At 34.0% G+C, this 14,728-nt stretch overlaps 1 long non-coding RNA gene across 2 annotated transcripts in view; it reads left to right on the top strand.

The window, feature by feature from the left end:
* The window catches only part of LOC138700213 (uncharacterized), a 69,947-nt gene that overhangs the window by 13,062 nt on the left and 42,157 nt on the right, over positions 1 to 14,728 (top strand). For both annotated transcript variants that reach the window (XR_011332303.1, XR_011332302.1), the window contains exon 2: positions 12,076 to 12,210. This is a non-coding gene — a long non-coding RNA (uncharacterized lncRNA). The remainder of the gene's footprint in view (positions 1 to 12,075; positions 12,211 to 14,728) is intronic.

Below are 14,728 nucleotides of genomic sequence, written 5' to 3'. Positions count from 1 at the left end.
TATACCCAGTGGCAGTGGTAACTAATTACACTCAATAATGACAATAATAGACTTATTAATTAAAAATACAGGTAATAATAATACCAATAATTAATACTAACAATAATTTATAATAATAATAATAATAATAATAATAATAATAATAATAATAATAATAATAATAATAATAATAATAATAATAGGGAATATCCTATATTAAATGAAGCACGATCACTTAAAATAACATTTAAAATAAATCTAATTTGTATCTTAAACCTAAGTTCGAACTAAAACCCACGAGTATATGTTCATATTTGCACAAGTACATTTCCACATTACACTCATTTTGCTGTCAACTCACTCACTGCACTAGAACTACGACACATTTCACTGATTCTATCCTGATTTCACTAACACTTCAAAAACATTTCACTGTTCAAATACTTTGCACTGCCACTATAAACTATAAAGCTTTACTGACAGGAACACGTTTCACTTACACAACACACTTCACTGACACAACATAATTCTTCACTGATACAACACTTCAAAAACAAAATATCATTTACACCCTTTACATAAAAAAGGTATAAAGGTATCCCCGTAACATGCCATGAAGGCACTTGGGGAGGGGGGGGGCATGGAGGTAGAGCCCCATGCTTTCCATGACCTCGGCACTAGAATGAGGTGGTGTGGTCAGTACCACGCTCTGAACGCCTTTTACCCCCGGGAAAGACCCGGTATTCAATTTTATAGGAGGCTGAGTGAACCTCGGGGCCGTTCTGAAAGTTTGGCAACGAGAAAAAAATCCTGTCACCACCTGGGATCGAACCCCGGACTTTTCAGTCCATAGCCAGCTGCCAACTGAGCTACCCTTTACATACTATGTATAATTACCGTCTATTAGTAAAGTCCTTAAGCCTATTTTTAAGCACTTTTTTGGTTGTTGGTAAAGCCTTTAGTAAGTCAGCAGGTAAAGCATTCCAGTCCCTGATAGTACGATTGAGAAAAGAAAACTTTCCAGTGTCCGTCCTCTGTCTTCTTTCCCTCAATTTTTTTGAGTGGTCGTTCCTTGAAGAGTAATTTGGCGGTTGCAACCTATTTTTTATTTCTCTCCAGGCAGGCTCACCTCTGTATAAGCGGGATACAAGCAGTACACATGGAATATGGAATACAAAAGAAATCATAGTAGTGCAGGAAGAAAAAGAGAAACACAAGAAAAAGGGGAATACAAGCAGAAAAAACGAGGTGAACCTGATAAATACCAGGAGAATATAGGGTGAACAATCGGCATACAATGAAAACAAGCGGCATACAAGGGTAAAAAAGCTAACACAACTCCACAAGGGAACGACCGGAATGCTAGGAGAGAAACTGAGATACAAGTGCATGGAGAGTGCAAAGATAATAAGGAGAATGAAAAAAAAAAAAAAAAAAAAAAAAGTGGAATATAAAGATAACTAGTATGCGAATACAAGTCGAATGTAGGGCATACCAGAAGAATAGAGCAATTCAAGGAGATTGTGTGGTGTACAAGGAGAACAAGTTGAAATTTAAACGAAGAAAGGAATACAAGGAGAAGAAGGTGAATGCATACAGAAAAATGGAATACATAGATTAAAGGGAAATACGTGGAAAACAGGAGGAATATCTGGTTAACGAAGGTAATAAAAGAACAAACAAGGGAAATACAAGGAGAACAATTGAAGTACACCCCCGAACAATGCTGTATAGCACATTTTTTTAAGAATTTGAGTTTTTAATGGAACATCGATGTATAGCACACCCTACACATGGAAAACACACTGGAATGTCGAATATCAATCCCCAAGTGGCAGTAATAGTCAGACATTTGAACCACTTCAGTGGAACAATGATGTATAGCAAACAAGATGGTGGACGCAGGCAGTATGCATGTTTCACCAAGCGATCTAAAAGTCTCAATATGTCGAGAAAACGCAAAATTAACATGTCTGAGTGGAATGATATCAAACGGAAGAAGCTACGGGACTCTGGAAAGCCATACAATAGCCGGAAAGGCAAAGAGGTGCCTGGAAAAACCCTTCCAAATAAGGTGAGTGGAACAACGCTGTAGTGTTATTCCTACTGCAGTACACAAAATTTCCGATTGCCTGATTGCTATTTATGATATTCATGTTCCTATAAATTTATGTGCTATTTTTAAGTTATTTTTAACTATTATGACTGATATTAAACGTACTATGAAGGATGGATCATAATATTTTAATACTTGTATAATGGATCAGCAGTGTGTAAGCTATGTAGAAATGATCTGACCCTATTTTATTAATAGTGATTTTAAAGTTAATTATTTGGAATTTTAATAGAATATCATATTATTTTATTCTCACCCTAGGGTTTGTGGCCCAGAAAATTTCAGAAAAGAAGGGTGTTATATTATGACACTGGAAATAAAAGTTGCATTATATGAGGAATATCACAGACTTACTTCTAATGAAGAGTCAATAGCTTTTGTAAAATATATTATGTCAGAACCAGCAAGACGGAAAAAGAGAAAAAGTGATGCAAATTCTCGAAAATTGGCGTCATTCTGAGAAAAGGAAGAGCCAATCAGTCTATAGAGTTCGTCCCTCCTCTAAATCTTCTCACTCTTTACAATGGAGTACTTCCAATAACAAAGGAAAAGAAGGAAGACCTGAAGAACATGTGTCAGTATCTGAAGCAAGCATACAGGAAATTCTATATGTTATTGCCCTCAATGTGACGTGATCAGTTTGTGTTGTTGTTGTTTTCTAATGCCAGGTGTTTGACAATAAAGTCATTTAACCTCCTGCATTCCAATATTTTTCAAAGATATTATCATGACCAGCCAATGAAGCACAGATTTTGAGGTGTTCCGAATCCATTTCTTGGTTTGAGTTGCACAATGGGCAGTTAGGGGACTGATATATTCCAATTCTATGCAGGTGTTTAGCCAAACAATCATGGCCTGTTGCCAATCTAAATGCAGCTACAGACGATTTTCGTGGTAAATCGGGATCAGTTTGTGAAAATGGAAAAAAGAAGTGTGTTCTGTTTGAAATATCTTAATTTTATAAAACTGCAAATTATATTAGTTTTGAAGTTTGTAAAATTTCATTTGGAGTAAGGAGTGTGTGCTGCCACAAGTAATATTACGGTATTTACATGCTATAGAACTTAAGTGTTATATACATTATGTTATTTTTGTACCTTTTCTTTGTTTTTAATATTTATAAGATCACAAATCCATGCCTTAATAGAAAGTGTTCATCAATAGAAAACATACAGCATTGTTCCACTAAATAATATACATCGTTGTTCCACTGATATTCCTTATAAAACTACTTCAATTTTAAAACATTCAGTAGTAGACAGCTGATCAGGAGTTCATATGTATTGTGATGTTGTAATGTGCCTGTTTCCTTGATATACGGATTAAATTATTGTTTATTTTTATGATAATATTGTTTTATGTCTCTACTGTAAAAAAATTGAAAATGTTCTATACAGAGATGAATACAAACAGAAAAAGGGGAATACAAAGACAATGGGATGTACAAAGAGAACAAGGGGAATTCAAGGACTACATAGGTCTTTGAAAGAGAAAAGGGGAATGGAGAAAGGGAAATATGAGAAAAATGGAATACGTGGAGAATAAGGGAATATAAAGAGAAGAGAGGGAATGCAAGAAGAACAAGAGAAGTGCAAGGAAAGAAAGGGGAAAACAAAGAGAGCAAGGAAAAGACTAGAAAAACGATAAAAAATGCAAGGCGGACAAGGCAAATATCAGGACAACAAGTGGAATGCAAGAAGAACAAATGGAAGAGAAGTAAAAAAACAGAACAAGGATAATACAACCAGAACAAAGCGAAGACGGGGAGGAAAGTTGAAGACATGCAGAAAAAAAATACAATGAGGAAAAGAACACGCAATGACAAGAGGATGCAAGGAGAATGAGATTAATAAAAGCAGAACAAAGGACATCAGAGGGAGAAAAGTGAAAACAAGGGGATACAAGCAGAACAAGGGGAATACAAGGCGAATAAGACGAATGCAAAGAGAACAGTTAGAATAATAGGATTGCAAGAGGAATACAATATTAACAATGGGAATAAAATGATAGCAAGGGGAAATGCAAGGAGAATTAAGGCAAGACAAGGAAAATATGACAGATGCATGAAGAACAGGATGAATATAATGGGAACTAAGTTATAATATAGGCTATAGTAAAATATATGAAATGCAAGTAGAACAAGGGGATTAAAAAGTGAACAATGAAATTATAATTAAAACGAGGTGAAGCCGATGAGAAAAGAGGAAGATGACAGAAAGGGAAAGATGAGAAGGAATAGGAGAATGAAGGAAATATAGTGAATGTGAAGAGGAATAGAAGGGTAACCAGGGGAATCCAATGAGATCAAGTTTAAGTCAAGGATGACAAAGGGAATACAAGAAGTGTAAAGAGGGCCCTTCCATTGGCCAAATTGGGGATCAATCGTTATTATTTTTGGCAACATGGCATTTTCTTTTTAACTATAGGAATTGAGGAGTTGAATCGAAAATGGACATAACCCAGAAATTGAAGTTTTGAGGAAAAAGTCTTGAAATTGTTTGAGTACCTGTATAAATAACACATTTTTAGTCATAGTAAATAACGGAGATTCACGCTATTATTCAATATTTCATTAACTGAAAAACATTTTAATTGACATAAATATATATACAGTAAAAAAGAAATAGTCGTTATAAAAGAACGTTGCAATTGCCCTTATCCCATTCAATGACCTTTCTTCCATTCAATTACCCTATGCATGGAAAAACAACAGAATAAATTTCCTTCTGTGATTTCTTGTTGAGGATTAAATAAACAGGATTACACAAGGAATATGAACACACGATTTATACTGTTTTAAGGACAACACTGTGCTTCAGCATATTTTAAAATTCGTGAGAAATGATTACAAGTAAAATGCTTTCTGTTTTGTAAACACAACCATATTTTCAGAATAATATTAAAGATTCCACTTGAAATGGTAAAGTTATTGTGTAAAAAAAGAAAACATGAGGAAATTCTTTAAGAAGAAAGGTGCTAGATACAACAAAAGTCAAGTAAATTGATGAAACTTAACAAAGACTAGTTTAAAGCAACCTAAGTCTTCTGTTCTTCTGACAGGAATATGTACAGACTCTTTACATCATTTTCCTTCCTCGATTTTAGAGTTTGGTGGGACTACTGGAACATCTAAATCTGTTATGGGGTTAGGTACAGCTTACAGCAGTAAAATTTTTGGAAATATTCAACATTATTTTCCTCCATTACTGTATCTTGTGCAATAACGAAAATTGGTATGTGTAAACTGATGATATCTGTTTGCTCTCCCATAGTTTTGGTGATATGCAGAATAAAGTTAATACTTTATTAGAAGTAATAAAAGGGGCTCATATGAAAATAAACGTAAAGAAAACTAAAGAAATGAGATTAAATAGTAAAAAGACAGATAAAGTTATAATAAAATAATAATAATAACATTGATACTGTTCAAGAATTTAAATATTTGGATAGTATAATTGACAAGGATGGTGGAACCTTTGAGGAGTAAGGAACCGAATAAAAAATGCAAATAGTGCATTTGTCCAGTTGTATCCAATATGGAAATCTTATATTATATATCTAGATATACAAAAATTAAAATCTTCAACAGTAATGTGAAATCAGTCTTATTATATGGCTGTGAGACATGGAAAACAAGTAAAATTATACAAAATAAACTGCAAACATTTGTTAATAGATGTTTACGAAGAATTTTAAAAATTAGATGGCCAGATATAATCACAAACTCAGAACTATGAAAGATAACAAATCAGAAAGAAATAACAATAGAAATCAAAAGACGAAAGTGGATCTGGACAGGGTACACAATCAGCAAAGAAGATGGAGCAGTAGAAAGAATGGCTTTGGATTAGAACCCCCAGGGTAGTAGAACAAGAGGAAGGCCAAAAAATACATCGAAGAGAACAGTTTTTGAGGAAATTGCTAGGGAGGGGAAAACATGGAGCGAAGTGAAGAAGTTAGCTACAAATAGGGTCCGATGGAGGCACTTTGTGAATGCCCTATGCTCCTCATGAGGAGATAGAGGAGTTTGATTGATTGATTGGTATGTGTAAAACACTGTCCTCCTATATGAAAAAATATTTTTACAATTAAAAAAAATACTTATATTTTTCTTTTTTCAAAAGTAAAAATGGTGGCAGTTCTCTGTGCAATGATGAAGTGTTTCCCTCATAACTCATAAACTTGTTAACTTTTTCATATTCTCTCTCTTTTATTTTAGTGCTGAAACAATTATTTACAATATCATGCTCTTTCAACTACATACCTTAATAAATAATATATATTTTTTTTATTTTGTGTTAGAAGAAAATACTGTTATTTGACCATTTTTAAATGAATTTTATTTTTTATCAGACAATCTATCAAAGGTAGAGGAATGATCTCACATTTTGTAGATATGTCATGTATAAATACGCAAAAAAAAATGTTATCACAGAATGTTGGTTAGTTTTTTAGTTATGTGGGAAATACTTCATCACTGCACAGTGAACTGAATTTTGAAAAAAAAAAAAAAAAAAGTAAATATATATATTTTTTTTAAATCGTAAAAATATTTTTTTCATATAGCAGAAGGACAGTGTTTTAAACATACCAATTTTCAATATTGTACAAGATACAGTAATGGAGGAAAAAAACGTTGAATGTTTCCAAAATGTTACTGCTGTAAGCTGTACCTAAACCCTTAAATGCTGTGTTCTCTTGCGCCGAAAAAAATATGGACAGTAACAACCAAGAAAATTCTCTGAAGTAGACACAGTGTCAATAGAAGAATTTTTCAGTTTTGTATATGACTGAATTTTGAAATCCTGATCTTTCTTGCGTGTTTCTTATTCTTGAAAAGAGTTGTCAAAGTTTGGCTCCAGTCAAATATGTTCTCATTTCCTTCAATCAGCCTACAGGTTAGAAGAATCTGAGCATATTCCACAGCTGTGTAAATATTTTCTTTCCTCTTGACTATCGTGCTATACAAACCGAAGTCCTAATCACGCTGGTTGTAAGAGTGACCACGAACTATAAAAATATGAGTAACTTTAAACGTTCATCTTCGTTGGCAACCATGAACAGAAACGTACCATTGTGAGGTTCTTATTTTGACTGAATCTGTAAAGTTCGTGTATTGCAAACATAGTCATACTGTGTTAGGATCCTTTTTCAACTTTGTCTCTAGGAAGTAGTAAAAGAAGCTGGAGTCATCATTGTGACAGTGGATATTGAAGATGTAAAACCACAGTAGTCTGTTATAAAACTGAGAGGTAACATTCAATCTGGGACGTGCTAAATTCTGGACATAGTCAAACTCTAACACAAACATTTGTTCGCGGTAATCTGTCCTCTTGCAAAAGCTGAAATAGGATCTGTACCCTTTTTTTTTTTAGAGTTGTGCCCATTTCTGGCCTGTAGTAAGAGCTAATAAGATTGGTTCATACCTCATTTATAGAGGAAATCCTCTCTTCTCTAATGACCAACAATTCAACAAAAATACTCTTATTAACAACTCTAATAAGAGGTATATTAATTTCAATTTCATCTAATTCATGATTAGGGGCATGAATAGGATTAGAAATTAATTTATTATCATTTATTCCTCAACAACACCTTTATATTGAGATTGAGATTTTCGAAGTATAATTTTTTAGATTTTCCTTTCTTGGTATGATAGTTGAATCCAGAATTTATTTTTTGTTTTCTCGTTGCTTTGTTTGTTACTAGTCACTTTCACATTTGCTTGAACCGAAAGATGCATCATCACTGAACACATAAAAATCACTGGGTATTTTAAAAAATGAGTAACATTAAAACAATAATAAATTTATTTCTCCCTTAAGTCCCAAGTATGTACGTAGGAATTAGAAAACACAACCTTCCAACCATCACCTAATAACCAACATTAGACTGTGAAAACAGCTAAACACTTATACTGCGCCATAGACCACTAGAAAAGAGATATCAAATCGAAACTTTGCAGGGTAACCAAAAACACACTAGAGAATCTAATAATGCATTAAACGGAAAAAGGGCAAAACATGGATTACACCCGTTTTCGATTCAACTCCTCAATTACAGTATGTCACTTTTTAACACTATTAATTTCGTTTTTAATGTAATAAGTAGAGATGGAATAATTTTTTCTTAAACAAGGTACTGGTGAATAACAGTCTTAGAGGATCTTCTTAAGTGAACAGTTTGGTAGCTAGCAAGTGAAGTTACGTTTCTAACATGCAGTGTAGTTTTATTAAGACAGAATAAGCATCATCACGTATTTTAAATTGAATTTCATGGTTGTCCAGCTACCTTGTTTAGGAAGGAATTGTAGTCATCACTACACAGACTTAAAATTTATTACTCCTGATGCTTCAAACAACAACAAAATCTGTAAAATAGGTTGAAGAAGATATTACCCTTCTTCTTTTTGAACTTGAAGCACACGTGTTACAATCTTGTCAAATTTTTAGCAATGTGAAATAGTCTTTGAAAATATATATATATATATATATATATATATATATATATATATATATATATATATATATATACACACACACACACACACACACACACACATACATTTCCCCTCCTCCCAGTATAGATCAATCTAAATTTCTTGTAAAGTATTGAATTGGAAGAAAAATTTGGATGTGAAATAGTCTTTGAAAATATATATATATATATATATATATATACACACACACACATACATTTCCCCTCCTCCCAGTATAGATCAATCTAAATTTCTTGTAAAGTATTGAATTGGAAGAAAAATTTGGTCGTGTACAAGCACCTTAAATCTTTTTATCTATTATTTTAAATCATGAGTTTAAATACAGAAATGGCTCATTTTTCCTGTTTCAGTGAACTTCATTTTCATCTGAATTTACTTAAAAATGGGAGAGTACTGGTATTTCAGTTTGACGATTCGAAATTTTGAAATATGAATATAAACAATTTGCCTTATATTCTTGGTTGTGAAACTTGAACTCTCACTTTGAATGAGAAACAGAAGTTAAGGGTGTTTGAGAATAAGGTGCCTAGGAAAATATTTGGAGCTAAGAGTTATGAATTTACAGGAGTATTGAGAAAGTTACACAACGCAGAACTGCAAGCATTATATTCTTCACCTGGTATAATGAAGAACATTAAATCCGGACATTTGAGATAGGCAGGGCACGTAGCATGTATGGGCGAATCCAGAAATGCATATAGAGTGTTAATTGGGAGGCCGAAGGGGAAAAGACCTTTAGGGAGGCCGAGACGTAGATGGGAGGATAATATTAAAATGGATTTGAGGGAGGTGAGATATGAATGATAGAGACTGGATTAGTCTTGCACAGGATAGGGACCGTCGTGACGGCAGGCTTATCTGAGGGTGGCAATGAACCTGCGGGTTGCTTAAAATCGAGTTGTAAGTAAGTAAAATGTGTCTCAGTGAAATGCACGGCAGGGTCTGTATAGGCCAATTTCTGCCTGAGGCTTTTTCAAGTCACTTCAGGCTAAAACAAAGAGATGCACTGTCACCTTCTCTTTTTAACTTAGCTCTAGAATATGCCATTAGGAAAGTCTAGGAAAACATAGGGGGTTCAGAATTGAACGGATTACATCCGCTTCTTGTTTATGCGAATGACGTGAATATGTTAAGATAAAATCCACGAATTGTTAGGGAAAACACGGGAATTTTACTTGAACCAAGTAATAAGATATGTTTGGAAGTAAATCCCGTAAAGGTAAGTATATGATTATGTCGCGTGACCAGAGCCTAGCACAGAATGGAAATATAACAATTATAAATTGATCCTTTGAGAAGGTGGACAATTTCAAATATCTTCGAGCAACAATAACAAAAGTTGAGAAGAAATTAAACGCAGAATAAATAACGGAAATGCCTGGTATTATTTGGTTGAGAACCTTTTGTCGTCAAGTCTGCTTTAAAAATACTGAAAGTTAGATTTCATAAAGCAGCTATATTACCAGTTGTTCAATATGGTTGTGAAAATCGGCCTCTCATATTGAGAAAGGAACAGAGGATTAAGTCTGTTAAGTGCTCAGTAAAATATTTGGGGCTAAGGGGGATGAAGTTCAGGAAAATGGAGAAAGTTACACAATGCAGAACTACACGCATTGCATTCTTCACCTAACATAATTGGAACATCAAATCCAGACGTTTAAGATAGGCAGGGCATGTAGCATGTAGGCCTACGGGTGAGTCCAGAAATACATATAGAGTGTTAGAATGAAGACCTGAGGGGAAAAACGCCTTTGGGGAGGCCGAGACGTAGATGGGAGGATAATATTAAAATGGATTTGAGGGAGGTGGATATGATGGTAGGGACTGGATTAATCTTGCTTAGGATAGTGATCGATGCACAGTATGCAATTTTCTTAATCTGGCTGGATAAAATTAATTTTTCCACTTGCTGATTTCACTATAGCCTATGAGCCGTTCAGAGCAGAAGTGGTGTAAGTCAAAATTGGGTAATGAGGTTTAAAGTAAAAATTCTGTAAAATACAGTGCAAAGTAGCAATTAATATGTTCCTCGTGCCATCCACTGACTATCAATAGTTTAAATACATTGAAAATTAATTGCTACTTTGCGCTATATTTTACAGAATGTTTACTTTAACCCTCATTACCCATTTTTGACTTACACTACTTCTGCTCTGAACGGCTAATATATATTTATCGTGACTGTATAAGGCATCTTGTAAAAACAGTGCGCAATATATCTACCGGATATTTATTTGTTTTAGGCTAGCGTAAACATTACTATCTGCTGTGGTGAGACCAATTCACAAGTCTGGTGACAAAAATCATCTTAATAATTACAGACCCATTTCACTATTACCCAGTCTCTCTAAAGTATTTGAAAAATGTATAAAAACACGGTTAATACAATTTTTAGAAAAAAATAAACTACTACATGATAATCAATTTGGTTTCAGAAAAAAATTGCGCATTGATGATGTTATTATGGCAGTTACTTCAAAAATAATTCAACAATTAGATGTAGGAAATAAATGTCTAGGAATTTTTCTAGACTCACAAAAAGCTTTCGATACAGTCAATCACAATATACTTTTCAATAAAATGGATAGATTGGGAATTAATGGAATGACTTTAAAATTATTTAAATCTTACTTAAGTAACAGAAATAAAGCAACTAAAATAAATGATCACCTTAGTGAATCACGTAACATTGATATAGGTGTACCTCAGAGTTCGAGTTGGAATGAAACTTATCAAATTTCTAACAGTGATATTAACATTATTAAAGAATGGCTGGATGCTCACTTACTTTCTTTGAACGTTTCTAAAACAAAATTAATACCATTTTCATTAACAACACATGGCCTTGAACAACTAAAAATAAATAATAATAGAAGTATAACAATACATGATTGTAACCTACCTACTTGCTCATGTAACGCTTTGAGTATATCCTCACAAGTTAAATATTTAGGCATTATTATTGACCAACATTTAAAATGGGACAAGCATATCTCCTTCCTGTGTGACAGATTGCGTAAAACAATCCACAAATTTTCCATTCTACGATCTTATTTACCTGTTTCAATCAATAATTCAGTATGGTATATTAGGTTGGGGAGGAATGGCGAAATCGACTCTCCATCCTTTAAATTTGCTCCAAGAAAGAATTATAAAAATTTGTCTATATAAACCTTTTGATTACCCAACAAAATTAATTTTTCAGGAATTTTGTGTATCAAATCTAGAACAAACATTGCTGATTTACTTCCATAAAAATCACAATAAATTTAAATTTAATCTTCATGAATACCATATGAGACAAAACTACAGTTTCTTTCTAAATACTCCCAAATGCCACACAACTTCTGGATTAAAACACTGCAGAAATTTTGGACCCAAAATATATAATGCATTAATTAGAGCTTGCCCTGAGCTAAGTACACTTAACACACATAGATTTAAGAAACAAATCAGATTAATTATTTAATTATTGTTTAAGCTTTTCAACAATCAAACGCACCCACACAACAGGCAGAGAAGTTCGAGATGACGCTGAGATCTAGTAGGCTCTGAGGATGGTGTGATGAAGCACCGAAACAGCTGTAAGCCACACAGACTTACATAATTAACATGAGTAAGTCCGCTAGTTAATCAATTACTTATATTCAAGTGTTAAAAATAGTGTACGCAAGATTCAAAATGGATTATGTTTAAGCTTATTGAGTTAAAAATTGATACTCTAATATTCATGTACTCTTGTATTTTCTATTTGTATACAGACCCTTTTATTAGATGCTGTATGTATTATACCATTTATTAATGTTATTGTGCTCAATGAACTCTCTTAATTTTGTGATATATTTTGTATAACTGATCTGAACTGCGCCCGAGCACGAGCTTCTGCTCTTTCGGGCTGCAATGCCTAATGTAACTCAAGTGTAAAGTATTAAATAAATAAATTCAAATTCAAATTCAAATGTTGATTCCATACTCCTCTATCGCTATAGAGAGCACTTTGTTGAAAGCACATTAAATGCCAGTGAATTGCGTTTTCTTTTTTTCTTTCACATGAAATTTGTAAAGCCAGGTATGTGTTTCAATATAATGTGTAATTTAGCGGAATTAATAAATCAGATCCCCTTACATGACTTTATTTCGTATGAAAGATATTTATATACTTTTTTCCAAAAACTCTGACTTCAATTTGACTTATAAAATACGAGCTGTTGTGTGCTGTCAAAACAATTATATATGTTTATTCCGGGTTGTGTATATCTGCGAATCCTATCAGTGTGGCTTCGACCACAGCAGAGTATGGCAGAGTATGGTTGTATGGTTTACATGAGTATTAAGGACTGAGTACAGTACATAGTCGTTTGGTCGCGTAATACATCGCAAACAGTGTTTACATTATTACATATATAGTGTTGGTTTTTTTTTTTGTCGGGTGATATAAAGACAGTGCAACAAAGAAATTGAACAGAACATGGTAAATATCCGGTGTGTTAACACAATAAAAGTTCAATTTGAGGCAAGTGCCCCGCGTCCTATGGCAATGGAGTTACATTTGTGGATACAACAAACTTTGAACATAAACACAGACCAAGGAGATATACTGCAGTTGGACATTCAAGAAAAATCGTTGTACAGTATATAAAAGTGATATCGCCAACTGTTTATGAGAAACTAGTGCACAAACATGAAGGTGAAACAAACTTTAAATATGGCAACGGTGAACAAACACATATTAAAATTAGTAAAGCTGATTCTCCTGCTATAACAGCTCGACTATTTCAGTGGCGGCTCGTGCCTTTCTTGGATTGGTGTTCACAAAAAAAAAACTGAGTAATGAACACACTGATATATTCTCGTATAGCTGAGTCACATGTCAGAGATAAACCAGTTCTAATATGCATTTACCAAATCTACGCATATAAACCAAAATTAAAACCATTAAACAAGAGTAGAGTAAAATTAATTCATAGGACTCACCTTGACTCCTGTTGTAGATGGTGTTGAAGATCTAGATTTATTTGTAGAGACACTCCATGCGCCTAGTGTTGAGAGATGCAAATTTATCAATAACTTTATCATTGAAGTCTCTAATGTCATTAACAAGTTTTTTTTTCCACTGCCAACATGGCCAATGTACTTAATCGGTCTTCTGTCATGGTGCGGAGGAATGTTTTAATCTTCTTTTAATTTAACACACAATTTCACACACGTCCATCTCCAAACTTCAAGTGTTACTGTTTCAACTTTCAATACGCACCACTGCAGCTTGTATTTTCCTTACTTTGCTGAACAAAAGACAACAGAATCAGCTCCTGCGCATAACGGTATTTTTAAAAGAAAGACTAAAGAGAGAAAACGAGGAAAGATGGAGAAAGGAACAGGATGCCAGATCCAAGGGAGATGGAGCATCTGTTTCTCTGTCACTATCATGTTCAGACCTGTGCGAGCAGAGCTATTGTAACCATTGTAACAAACCAGAAAATATTCTTGCCTCAGCCTATTTCACCCTGCTAGAGAAAAATTGTGCGAGCTGCTGTCAACTTGTCCAATGGAGATTTAAAGACACAGGACACATGAACGGGACATTCTCTCGATACGAAAAATGTAGGAACGTCATTACACATTGGAAAGTAATAGATGTAATAATATTAATACAGTAATATGTATGATTATTGTTGGTTTTTAAGGTGTTCACATGCTCCTGTGCTCATATAGAGGAACCGCCGCTGGAGTATTTAACCTTCCTCCTGAAGTGCCGAACTCAATAGTAACGACAGCTTTTACTAGGTATGATGTTATTCATTCAGTGAGGAATGAACAGTGGAGCACAGCATTTCCATTTCCTTTTAATAACGGTATCCGTGCATTAAAGATGGAGGTGAAACACAATATTCCAGATTCAGTACCAATAGCGGGCTACAACGTTCATGTCACATACTTTGGTCAACCAATCTTATGTTTTGTGTGCCATGAGCCTGATCACAAAAAAGAAGACTGCCCACGAAGGAAAACGACCATACCAGTTAGTATTCAGTAACGGAAAATGTTATTGAGTGATAGGCCTATTGTTATGGGGAAATCTTCACAAGGACCACCCATATCACAAACAGAGCAAACGATGAGACGGCCCGTGGAGC

The sequence above is a fragment of the Periplaneta americana genome, chromosome 5 (assembly GCF_040183065.1).
Source record: "Periplaneta americana isolate PAMFEO1 chromosome 5, P.americana_PAMFEO1_priV1, whole genome shotgun sequence".
NCBI lineage: Eukaryota > Metazoa > Arthropoda > Insecta > Blattodea > Blattidae > Periplaneta > Periplaneta americana.
Note: the sequence above shows the minus strand (reverse complement) of the source record. Positions and strands in the feature narration are given on the sequence as shown.